Consider the following 12,797-nt stretch of genomic DNA (forward strand, 5'->3'; position numbering starts at 1 on the left):
CAGCCTACCCCCTGGCCATACTCTCCCCAGCCCTTGAGTGCAATGTGCTTTGTATCTTTCTGTGCTGGTCATCCTGTGTGCGCCAGATGCACCATCTTGGAATTTCACCCTGGAGATGAAAGGTGGGAGCGCCGACTCCATGCTCCCAGGGCAGTTTTCCAGCATTATCTCATTTGACCCTAGCAACAGCCCCTCTGCCAGGACACTTCGGCAAGTGAGTTCAACAGAGAGGTTACACAGCTTGGTTGGGGCAGAGTCTGGAGGCAGCCCCTGCTCTGGCCCTGGCCCCCTTGTGGGCGCGGTGAAGGAAGGGAGTGTGTCTTCCTGTTGGTCCTAGAACAGTCGGAGCTGGGAGTATCCTTGGATATTATCTAGTTCAGCCCCTCACTGTGCAGCTTGCGGAACTGAGGCCCAGAGCCGGGACTAGAGCCCGGGACTGCTGACCCCCAGCCCCGCCCCACTTCCTGGGCACAGGCTGTGCGCTCTCCCCACTCCCTCCCCGTATGGCTGGGCCTGGGCCTGGGGGTGCATTGGGTTTTGTGCTGGCGAATGCATCTTGGTGGCCCAGCTGGGAGAGGACAGGGTGAGGGCCAGGTCCCAAGCCTGTGCTGGGAGCGGGCGGGTCTGTGCTCCTGCATCAGAACAGAGGGTGGAGGGAGAGAGAGAGAGAGGCCTGGGGCAGGGCTTCTCCATCAGTGATTGCACAGAGGTTTTCCAGGAAGCTGACGAAGTAACTTCTGCGTGTGAAGAAAACAAGGCCAGACATGTGAGAATGGCTGAACTTTGCTGTCCTATTCCCAGCCTCCCCTGCGTGGAGCGGCACTGAGAGGTCTTCCCCCAGCCCTCTACCTTGGTGTAGAAAGGACCCTCCTGAAGCCCCTTGGTGACACCCCTTCTTGAAAGCCCTGGGGATCAGGGAACCCCTCAGTCTCTTGCCAGTTTGGAATTCAGACAGTTCTAGCAGGAAGTTCTGCCTGGTGCCTGGCTCTGGTCTCTTTTGCTGTGTGTTTAACCCCCTCTTTTCTTGTCCTGTCCGCTGGAGGATGTGACTGTCCGGTGCTCAGGCCACAGTAAGTTGGAGGTCAGGACTGCAGATGCTCTCTCCTGTCCTCCACCTGTGGGGTTTGGGGAAACCCGAGGCTCCGTTCTGAATCCCCACAGGGAGGCCCTTCTCCTTGCCCCTCCCCAGCCAGCTGGCCTTGCCCTCGCCTTTCACACCTTGTGTGTGCTCCCCTCTCCTGGAAGAGAACCTGCTGCCTCAGGTTCTGTCCTTGCCTCTGCATCTGAGCTGGTTGCCAGCATCTTCTCTGCGTCCCACAGCAGCCTGTCTTTCCAATGCCTTGGGCAGTGCCTGTCACCAGTCGGTGCTCAATAAGTGTTACGAGCTTGTTAAGGGCAGCTCTTCAAGTACATGCTGAAAACCATGGTCAGCTGACTCCTCCTGATTTTACAGATGGGAAACTCCAGGGTAGACCCTGTAGGTCCAACCCATGGGGACCTTTGGCTCATAGAGCTCTAATGGGGGATTCTGAACACATGTGAACTTGGACTAGCTTTCTCTTCTGGCCTGTATGCAGGTGCCAGGCCCTGAAGAGGGTTAGGGGGCAGAGGAGACTGCCAGGCCTGTTCACAGATCATCACCCCCTCCTGTTATGGACTCCTCTGGGCCTGGACCAGGATCTATCAGGAAGTTCTAGAAGCCAGGAAGGCCAGGGCGTGGGAGGCAGAGGGCACGGTTCCTCCCAGGTCCTGGACTCAAAGGGGGGCTGAGAGCAGGGTCACAATCTGTGAACAGCTGTTCATGCATTTAGTGAGCACTTACTGTATACAAAACCCCACATTTGTATGGGGTCTGACGTGGCCTTAGAAATGACCTCTTCCCGCAGCTCAGAAACCTGAGGCGTAGAGAGGGTCCTGTGCTGCCCTGGGTCGCACAGCGGTGCATAGTGGCTGGGACTAGAGTCTCTGTTCCTTCCCCAGCACCTGCTGCCCACAGAGCTGCCTGAGGATGGGGCACAGTGGCGGCGGAGGGGGCTTCAGCGGAGGGAAGGACAGGCAGTGCTCAATGTTCTGAAGCACAGCTGCCAGCGCAGGGCGGTGGTGGGCGGGGGGGGGGGGGGCGGATAGGAAAGCCACATGAGCCCAGACCTGGGAACATGGAGTTACAGACAGTCACAAAATGTGTGTATGTGTGTGTGTGGCAGGGGCGGTGCAGCATTTGTTCTGGGCAGGCTTGTTAAATGTATGATGTTTATAAAGCAGGAAGAACAGTGTTCGCCCATAGTAATTGCTACATAAGCATTTTGCTGTTGGTATTTGAGGGGTCTTAGAGCAGGCAGGCAAAGACTGGGTGGACATTCCCGGCTGGGTTGTAGGCAGGAGGAGGGGTGGCCATCAAGGGTAGCATGACAGGTGTGCTTGGAGGGTGTGTGAGCAGCTCGGAGTCAGGAAGAGGGGGCTCCAGCTCTGCCCACTTTCTGGGCAAGGGGAGTCCAGAAACTGGAGGCCACTTCTGCAGCCTGGCTGCGGGGTGTGCAGAGGGTGTCGCTGGTGTGGCCTAGGGGGTGTTGGGTGTTGCCGGGCTAGCTGAGAGGCTTGGCAGATCAAAGACGGTAGAAGGCAAGGCCTCTCTACCAGGCTCTGGCTTTCCCTTCTGCAGGACCCCCAGCAGGAAGTGTTTGATGAGTGACTGATCGGGGTAGTGGGACCCGAGAGGCGGTGCCTTCTCCCGGACCTGCATCCACCTGCGGCGGCCGCCAGGGGGCGGGGCCCGACCGGCTTTGGGAAGCTTCTCCTCCCCTGCCCCGGGCGGGGCGCCCCTGAAGGCGGCGGGGCTCAGATGTGGCGTCGCCGCCCGCGTCGCGTCCCGTCCGGTCCGGGCGGCCCCGAGCCGCCTCCCTGCCCAGACACGCCGACCCGCGGGCGGGCGGACACCAGTTGTCGGCGCCACGAGAACAGAGGTTTCGGAGCCCCTCCCCGGTACCTGGCGCCACACCGGGTCCTGTCCCCGTCGGGCGCCGTGGGGGTGGGCGTGGAACGGTGCGGGAGACACAGATCCCGAGTTCCTGAGTTTCTGGGCCCAGGGGACCCCCCCCCCCGCCCGCAGCGGCATGACACACCTGCTCTGATGGTGGGTGGCTAGGGCCCTGGGCCACCCCTCTCCGGTGGCCTCCCCCTTGTCCTGCTGGAGGCAGCCAGAGCCGTGCTGGAGCCCCGGCTCTGGCCTCAGTTTGCTCATCTGTAAACGAGAGCGATGACCCGACCTCCCAGTACTGTCGTGAGTGCTGACCCATAGGAGAGGCTCATGGACAGTGGCCCGGGACAGTGCTAAAGAACGTCCCTGCCCACCTCCCCAGTCAGACTGGCAAGACTCCCCAGGGAGGGGCCTCGTGGTCGCCTGCACCCCATCCCGTCCCAGAGGGGCCGGCTCTGGCAGTGTGGGGTGGCGGAAGCAGGGAGAGCACAGATCCCATTGCCAGTTGACAGATGGGTAAACTGAGGCTCAACTTCCCCCCATGAGTCAGGACCAGACCCAGAGCCCCCAATTCCCAGTCCAGCGCTCTTTTTCCGTTTTCTTATCTCCACATTTTTTGGGGTTTACAACTGCAGGGCCGCAGTGGTGGAGAGGGCATGGGTCTCAGAATATGTTGAGGATTCCCCTTTCTACACCCAGGCCTGTTTGTGGTCACACCAGTGACCCCTTCATTCTGGCATGCTCTAGGCCCCTGGAATTCCAGAAGGGAGCCTGTCTGGGCACTGATACTCCTGTCAGCCCTAAGGCTGGGCCCTGCGAAGAAGCCTCCTGAAGCCTGCTCCTCGCAATAGAAGATCAGCTGACTTGGGGGTGTGCATCTCTTTCTCTTTCTACCCAACCAGTTAGGCAGTCCCAGGACACAGAGCAAAGCTCTGAGTGGGAGATTTGCTAGAGCCCCGGCTGTCTCCAAAGAGGGTGGCAAGGCGTCAGGAGGCCCAGCTCCACGGCGGGCCTAGGGCAAGGCCCCTCCTCTCTCTGGGCCTCAGTCTCTCCATCTGTAAAATAAGGTGGTTGGCTACACTTCTGCGGCTGGGTGTCACCCCTGGGATGCCTGTGCTACTGTCATACAACCCTACACCTGAGGTGTGAGGTGGCCCTGACCTGTTTTGAAGGGACCTGGAAGGGGAAGGGCCTGGGTGGGTTGCACCCGCTACCTTTGGGCCAGTTTACCAAAGAAAGGGGCTCTTCCTGTCTGCAGTATGGCAGTATGTACGCCACTGTCACTGTATGGAGTGTGGCAGTGGTTCCTGCCAGGTTCTCCCTGCCCACCTGGGGGTGAAGACAGGCAAGGGGAAGAGTCCTAGTCATCCCTTTGGGGCCTGATAGTTTGGGGGCTTGGTGATGGAAAGGCACACTTTCAAGGGGTGACCTGCTGTGTGGTCTGCAGAGCCGGCCTATGAGCCCAGCTTGTTCTCTGCTCTGGACCCAGGTGACGGAGCTCCTCTCCCTACCGGCCCCGGGCACTAGGGTGGCCATGGGAGTGGCCTGGGGGTCAGGGTTTTGTGAGGGGACTTAGAGTCCTTGGCAAAGGAGCTCACAGGGATACTGGCCAGCTTCCTTTCCCCAGGAGGCCAAGGGGGGGCATGTGTGTGTGTGTGGGGGGGGGCAGGGCCTGCCACCTCTCACCCCACCAGGGGTATAGTCTCAGCAGCCTTGGGCTTGTGAGGAGATGGAGAGGGGGTGTCAGGCAAGCTGGAGAGCCCCAAGGGGGACCCCAGGCTCCCTCTGTGTCAGGGAGGGCCCCTGCAGCACCCCTAACTCACTGTGGGCAGGGCAAAGCCTATGGTGGGTTGGAGGGTGAGTGGCTCCCTAAATCCTCCATTTTGTACCCAAACTGTCTGTGGCCAAGAGGAAGAGGGAAGGCAGCAGGAATGCAGGAATGAATCCTGGGCAGGCCCTGTCCCAGCAGGCTGGGGTGGGAGGGCCAGGCTCCCGTGTGGGCCCACGCCCTCCTCAGCACAGCTCGTCGCTAGGCAGCCCGCACAAACAGCAGGAACACAGAGCAGCCCCGCGTGTGTGCACGCGTATGTGCCTGTGCTGGGGGCCTCCTTGCCTCAATCCCTAGATGGGAACCCTTCTGGTTACCCTATAGTCACTGTCCCACGCAGGCCTGAGGATGGGGGTCTGTCTGCTGCCACTGCTGAGCGCTTACTATGTGTCGGGCCTGATCCATTCATTAGCTCCTTTCACCCTTACAACCCGATAGACAGGCCCCCTTATTACCCACTTTATGGACAGAGATACTGAGGCTTTGAGAAGCTGCACACACAAAAGATCACAGAGCAAGAGAGTGGGAAGCCAAGCCAGAGTGCAAACTGAGGTCTCTCTGTCTCCAGAGTCTAGTTCTCCTCCAGGCACGTGTAGATGTGTGTGCACATGAGTATCGGCTGAGGGCTGTGTGTGTACCCAAGTGTGCAGTTGTGGGCTTCGATGGCAGACCTGTATCAGTCTGTGTTTATCTAAGGACGCCTGCTTGTAGGTGTGGATACCTGGGCCCAGGCATGGAGGTGTGCATGCAACGCTCGTGTGTGAGCACGTGACTCACATAAGTACCCACGGGCATATCTGTGCACATGTGTTCACACATACGGCACTTGAGTGCACACGTGTGCACACGTGCACATGCTGTGTACATGCGTTCACGTGTGCACACCGCTGTGAGCCTGTGCGTATGTCGTCCTCTCCAAAGGCTGACCTTGCCCTGCTGCTCACCCACCTCCTGTCCCCTTCTCAAGCTCCTGACTCAGTGCCAAGATGGGCTGTGCGACGGCCTTGCTGATGGCGCTGGGACTTCTGAGGATTTGGAAGGAAAGCCGTTTTGGGGGGGGATAGGATTGGCAACGGGTTGGACAAGAGGAAGACGCAGGGGATAAGAGGGATTAAGCCTGGGGGTGGGGGTCAGCCTGGGTTTTCTTCAGTCCCAGGCAGGGGCAGAGGACCCTCTGCGGTCTGGAGCCGGGAGCCTCGGTCCTGCCCCACCCCCTGGCGTTCTCTATCCACCTCTCTCAAGGCTCAGACCCCCAATACCCCGGAAAATGCTCCCGGGAGCCTGCAGGAGAGTCCCAGGGCCGGGAGGATGCATCTGTGACGTCTGTGCCCTGTCCCCTTACTGTGTGTGGCAGGCAATCCCCCCTCAATCCAAGATGGGACTCCCCTGTGGCTCCTGGGTGTCGGGGAACTTCCCATTGCACCGCCCCTTTGCACCGACGCCCTTGGGCTCCTGCTGGCCGTGGACGTGCAGGCGGAGCAGCGGTCGGCTGGGGGCGCTCGGGGCCCGCTGATGGAGATGCGAGGCAGGTCCGCCGGGATGGGAACCGGCCGGGCGGGGGTGAAACACAGGTACAGTCCCACCAGCAGGGCGGGTGGAGGTGGGATCCGGAGGACCGACCTTGCGCCAGGAGGGCCAGATTCCCAGTGGGACAGAAATACACCCTCTCCACGGAGGGTCAGACTCCCACCCCCCCACCCATAGACTCACAGACCCTCAGAGGGACAGGCAAAGGGACGCCCCCTCCCCCTCTGGAGCCTTCTGGGCTGGTGTTCGAGGGCCCTGGGCGAGCCAGAGGGAGCTGGGCGTGACCCACTGGCCTGACAGGGTGTGCTGGGCCTCTGTGGCAGTGAGAAGGGGCCGAGGGCCCTGCAGTCAGACAGATTTGCCGACTGATTCCCGTTCGGCCTCGGGTGACCCTGGGCAAGGCACTCAAGCTCTCCTGAAAAGGGGGCGATGTCGGCTGGGTGCCCAGCACCGTCCTCGACCACACCTTGGCCGTGGGGCCTGTTGCGAGTTTCCGGGGGTCCCTCACGGCACGTCTGCTCATTTCTTCCCCAGATCTTTAATGAGCACCCGCTGAACGCCTAGGCCCTTTTGTGAGACCCTCTGGGTGCAGTGATGAGCACGTCACACAAGGGGGCACCTGCCTCCAGGAGCTTAGGTTCTAATGGGGGCAGGTGTCCTACGGCTTGTCCTCTGATTCTCCAAAATGGAAATTACGGGGTAAAGGAAAGGCTGGCAGAGAAGGCTCTTTCTCTCTCTTATTTCTTGTCAAATACTGGGCTGGGAAAATTCCAGATTTAACTGTTCTGCTCTGGTCCTCTGCCTCTTACCACAGAAGTCAGGATCTGACTCTCCATCCCGAACACTCCGTCTCACTCAGTTGAAGCTGGAGTCCAGTAATGCCCATGAGGCCGGGCACAGCCTGGCCCCCAGCTTGACCAGTTTCCTCCCATTCTCCCCCTTGTCCCTCCACTGCTGCTGCTACACTGGCCTCCTTGCAGGTCCTCAAACGTGCCAGGCAGGGTCCTGCCTCAGGGCCTTTGCCCTTGCTGTTTCCTCTGCTCGAATGCTCTTCCCCAAGCATCCAAGCGGCTCTCTGCTTCACCCCTGTCTGGGCTTTGATGAAATGTCTCCTTCTCAGTGAGGCTTTCCCTGACCTCCTATGACTCCCTCCACCCCCAATATTCCCTATGCACACTGCGACTAAAGTTTTCTCCATACCATTTATTATTGCCATCTGGCCAACTATATCTTTTATAACATGTTTCTTTCTTATCTGTCTCTCCCCATGAGAATGTAAACTCCATGTGAGCAGGGGTTTGGGCACATTTGTTTGTGCTCTCTCCCCAGAGCCTGCAACATGCCTGGTGAACTGCAGGCGTCAATAAATATTTGTCAAGTGAATGCTGAGTGCTGGCTCTGAGTGGCACGCATCCCTTGGTGATGGGGGCTGATGACAGGGGGGTCCCTGACTTTTAGGCCTCAGCTGGGCCGCAGCTGCCGTAAACCTGTCAAGGGCTGGAGGCCTGGGGGCGGGGAGGAGGAGACGGCAGGAGTGTTCTGGTTGTTTTTGCTCTCTTCGGGACAGAAGTTGAGTGGCTACGGTAATATCTACCAAACTCTTGTGCCTTAGTTAGGAGAGGGAGAGGCAGGTTTCTCCCTTTGAAAAAAATTATTATCGTACAAAAATATACCAATCAAAGTGGGGGAGGTGTTGCTTCTCTCTCATTCCTCCCTACTTCCTCCCTTTCTTTCTTTCTCTCTCTCTCTCTCCCTTTCTCTTCCTTTCTTTTTTCTTTCTTTCTCTCTCTCCTTTTTCCTCAACTACCCGCCCCATCTCTAACAACCACCAATCTGTTCTCTGTTTCTGTAAGTCTGCTTTTCTCGGATTCCTCATGTAAGTGAGATCATACAGTATTTGCCTTTCTCTGTCTGACTTCTTTCACTTAGCATAATATCCTCAAGGTCCATCCATGTCGTCGCAAGTGGCAAGATTTCCTTCTTTTTATGGCTAAGTAGTGTATTTACCACAACTTTATCCACGCAGCCATAGTTGGATACTTAGGTTATTTCCATATCTTGGCTGCAATAAAGATGGGACTGCAGATATCTCTTCAAGATAGTGATTTTGTTTCCTTCAGATAAATACCCAGAAGTGGATCATAGGGTAGTTCTATTTTTAACTTTTGGAGGAACTTCCATACTGTTTTCCACCAATTTACACCAATTTACATTCCCACCAGCAGTGCACAAGTTTCCCTTTTCTCCACACCCTCGCCAACACTTGTTACCTCTTGTCTTTCTGATGACAGCCATTCAGACAGGTGTGAGATGATATCGCATTGTGGTTTTGATTTGCATTTCCGTGATGATGAGTGACGTTGAGCATCTTTTCATGTGCCTGTTGGCCGTCTATATGTCTTCTTTGGAAAAATGTCTATTCAGTTCCTCTGCTCACTTTTAAATTGGATGATGATGATGATTATTATTATTATTGTTATTTGCTAGTTTTAAAACGTTTTATTGGGGTATAGTTGATTTACAATGTTGTGTTAGTTTCAGGTGTACAGCAAAGTGAATCTGTTATACATATACATATATCCACGCCTTTTCAGGTTCTTTTCCCTTATAGGCCAGTACAGAGTAGAGTTCCCTGTGCTATACAGTAGGTCATTATTAGTTATTATTGCTATTTGCTATTGAGTTATATGTGTTCTTTACATAGTTTGGATATTAACCCCTTAACAAGGATATGATTTGCAAATATTTTCTCCCATTCCGTAGGTTGCCTTTTCATTTCGTTGATGGTTTCCTTTGCTGTGCAGAAACTTTTCAGTTTGATGTCGTCTCACTTGTTTATTCTTGGGAGATGTTTGTGTTTCTGAACAGAGGGTTCCAGCGGGGGTTCGCAGGGGTTACACATTCTCCACCAGGACGCACGTGCAGTACACCTTCTGGAAGCCCACATGGGCCTTGGCCATCTCGTCAGAATAATCACCCGGTCTTTAAGTCCCAACTGTTCCCAGTAGAAGGAAAATGTTTTACCCATCCATTCCCTGCCCCACGTGCAAGAACCAGCCCCCTGGGGACTCCTGGGTTTGGGTAAGGCCGCCTTTTCAGCCCTAGGGATGATGTCGCCTCAGTGTTTACTGATTTCTAGAATACCTCTGCTTTCCTCCTTTGTTCTTTACACCTTCAATACCCACACTTTCAGTTCCTTGCGTTGAATCCTCTCTGTTTGAAATGCCTAGCCTGGTTTCTCTTTTCCTGACCAGATCCCAGCTGATACATTAAAGAAGGGAAAATCAACAGACAGAGCAGGTTGCGCTGAATGCTCTGAAGAACACAGGACAGGGTAACCATGAAATAGGAAATAACAAGCAGTGTGCAGGTAGTGGGGGTGAGGGCTCTTCCACATGGGCAGGCCTCTCTGAGGAGGTGATGTTGGGTTGACAAATGAGAAGGCGCCACACCTGGGGGCTGAGTATTCCAGGTGGGATCAGGGTCTCTGAGGCCTGCGGGCCGCGGCAGCCTCCCTGTGGAAGGTACTGAGCCTGCTCCTGCGGGCGGGCGATGATCGGGGGCGTGGTGGTGGGGAGAGGAGATGGCTTAGTCTGTGGCCCCAGATTGAGGGCTCAGCCCCGGGAGCCTCTGAGCATTGAGGCCTGAGATTTGCGCTAAATGTGCGGGGATCTGGGTTATGGATTCAGCGCTGGGAACCGCATACCCCCTCCCTGCTTCCCGCCTCACCCTCCCCAGGGGAGCGGAAGCCTCTGCAGGCTCAGGTTCCTAAGACGTGCTGGTCTCGCCGCGGCCGGCAGAGGGCAGTGGTTGCCGAGGTGCGCGCAAGTCGGGCGGGCGCTGACCTTTCCCTAGCGGAATGTGGGCGGTCAGCTTCTGCCGGGAGCGGGACGGTTGGGCCCCTCCCCTTCCCTTCCCTCGTCTAATCCTCAGCCGCCCTCCAACACATCTCTGAGCCCCTGGCCTCTCCTTGCGGGTTTGGGGGGAGGGAGATGCGAGAGAGGCTGGGCAGATCTTGCCTAACCACTCCTGCCCAAGTTCCAACTCCATTGGGATAAGGGGAAAGGCTCCCACAGTTAGCATATTTGCTATATTGTTATTTTTAAGCGTTTAGCATGTACCAGGCACAGCGCTAAGTTCTTTTATCATGCATCATCTCTTCACACCAGATCTACGAGACAGGTACTCTGTCTCCCAGAGCTTGCCCAAGACCACACAGCCTGAACCAGGATTTGCTCTGCTGGCCGCTTCTCAATTCCTCTGACTGCGGCCTCCAAGGAGGGCGTGTTGCCCAGGGAACTGAGGTGAGTGTGCAGCGGGTGAGCAGAAGGGGACCATCAAGGTGCTGACCCTGAGGGATCTGTAGCAGTACTCATCTACTCCTTTATTTTGCAGATGAAGAAACAACTCCAGCGTTGCCCGAGGTCCCACGGGGATCAGTCACGTGGTCGGCCACAACAGAGGATTCCCCATGACAGGGGACCACGAGTTGGATCCTGGCCAGAAGCCAGAAGCCCCTTGAGGGCAAGGACCCCATTTTACCCCATTCCTCCCTGCTGTACCTAGCACAGGGCACAGCATATAGCGGGTGCTCGAAAAGTCCTTCACGAGTAAATCTTGCATCCCTCGGTAGCTGCAGTCACCTGCCGTTCTCGCCGTCGTTCATTTATTCAGCATTTAGTAAGCGCTAACTGTGTGCTTGGCACCCTACTGGGCGCTGGGACGCACAGTTGAATAAGGCACAGTGCCTGCCCCTGTTGGCTTATCTCCTGGTGGGGGTTTCAGGGGTTACCCCACGTTATGACCCGTGCCCCCATAGTTTTCCTCATTCCTCTGCTCAGCCTGGTACTGGCAGCCTGCTCCACTCCCGCCCCCAGGCCATTCCCACTGCCTTCTTCTTTGCCAGACCAGACAACCCTTCCTCCCAAGCCGCCTCCCTCCCCTCCTCCAGGAAGCCCTCTTTGACTAAGTCCCCCAGCTGCTCTGCAGGCCCCAGTGCTGAGGTCTTGAGCTCTGCCCGGGTATCTCTGGTTCCGTCTCTCTGTTTCTGTTTCCCCCCATCAGCCTCTGGAGCTTCCCAAACACAGGGACTGCCTCCCCTCCAGCTGTTTTTCCTCAGGCCTACATAGACCAGAAGAGGCAGGAAGGGAGGTCGTGTAGTCAGCTCCCAGCACACAGGGCCTGCCTTAGGCCCTGGTCCCGGGAGCCCCTTAGAGGAAGATCTCTCTGCGACTACCAGGGCACTGACTTAGTCTTGGCCCAAGACCCCTGAGCCCTGATCTTCCACACTGTGCCTGGGGGCTCAGGCTGGGCACCAGCTGTTGGGTACCTACTCAGCCCCAGCACCTTTTGTGTTTGAAGATGGGGACCTTCAGTCTGCACTTCACCAACTCCCGGGCTTGGCCATTTTACTGTCCCTGTGGCAGGTAGTCTACAGGTGAAAAATGGTTCCAGGGAACCAACATGCTGCCTCTTATCTTCTGGGTGACCGAAGTTACAGTGCTAGGCTTCTCTGGGCCTCTGCTAATGATACCTGTCCAGCCCATCTCACAGGTAGTTGGGAGGACCAGAGACCAAGGAGCCAAGCCCAGGTAGGGGCTTATTTTTGTTGTTGTACTCAGAGCAGGGGTTGTGCCCTTTTTTTTTTTTTTTTTTTTTTTTGTGGTACGCAGGCCTGTCACTGCTGTGGCCTCTCCCATTGTGGAGCACAGGCTCCGGACGCGCAGGCTCAGCGGCCATGGCTCACGGGCCCAGCCGCTCCGCAGCATGTGGGATCTTCCCGGACGGGGGCACGAACCCGTGTCCCCTGCATCGGCAGGCGGACTCTCAACCACTGCGCCACCAGGGAAGCCCCAGGGGTTGTGCCCTTGGCTAGGTGTTCACTGAATCACTCTGGAGCCGGGAGTGGGAAGGAGGAGGAAGGAGGGAGCTTGCACGAGGAGGGGGAGTCAGACTCCAGCCTTCCTGGCAACTCATCAGGATCCTCCGCTGGCAGGAGCGGGGCAGGAGAGTGTCCTCGTTTGGGTAGGGAAGTCATTATTTCCCTCCCCTCTGTCCCTCCCTCCCTCTCTGCACTCCTCCTCCTCTTTCTCTCTCTTTATCCCTCTCCCTTCTCTCTCTGTCTTTGTGCACTAACTGTGCTCACTCAACTTGCCAGGCATTACATTTGCACCAGGGACACAAAGGCTGAGGAGATGTGCCCTTCCCTTCATGGGACTTTTAGGCTAGGAGACCTCGGTTGGGGAGGTACGTCATTCATTCATCCTTTCATTAATTTTACTTTTATTGAAAACCTGCTACGGGTCAGGCACTGTGCAAGGCCCTGGGGACGTAATGGGGTGCAATCCCTGCCCACAAGGAGTTTAGAGGATAAAAGGCACAAAAGTAGGCAATGGAAGCATGGCTAAAGCAGAGGATTAGGGAGGCCAGGATACAGAGATAAATGCTGGCTGGATTTAATGTCTCCCT

The 12,797-nt window shown here is 56.6% G+C and overlaps 1 long non-coding RNA gene across 1 annotated transcript; it reads left to right on the forward strand.

Moving 5' to 3' along the window:
• The first annotated feature begins 9,695 nt into the window (after nucleotides 1–9,695).
• Nucleotides 9,696–10,971, forward strand: LOC137201935 (uncharacterized). Its single transcript, XR_010932411.1, has 2 exons — nucleotides 9,696–10,633; nucleotides 10,725–10,971. It is a non-coding gene; the product is annotated as an uncharacterized lncRNA (long non-coding RNA).
• Nucleotides 10,972–12,797: the final 1,826 nt, after the last annotated feature.

Source organism: Pseudorca crassidens, chromosome 11, assembly GCF_039906515.1.
Source record: "Pseudorca crassidens isolate mPseCra1 chromosome 11, mPseCra1.hap1, whole genome shotgun sequence".
Lineage (NCBI taxonomy): Eukaryota > Metazoa > Chordata > Mammalia > Artiodactyla > Delphinidae > Pseudorca > Pseudorca crassidens.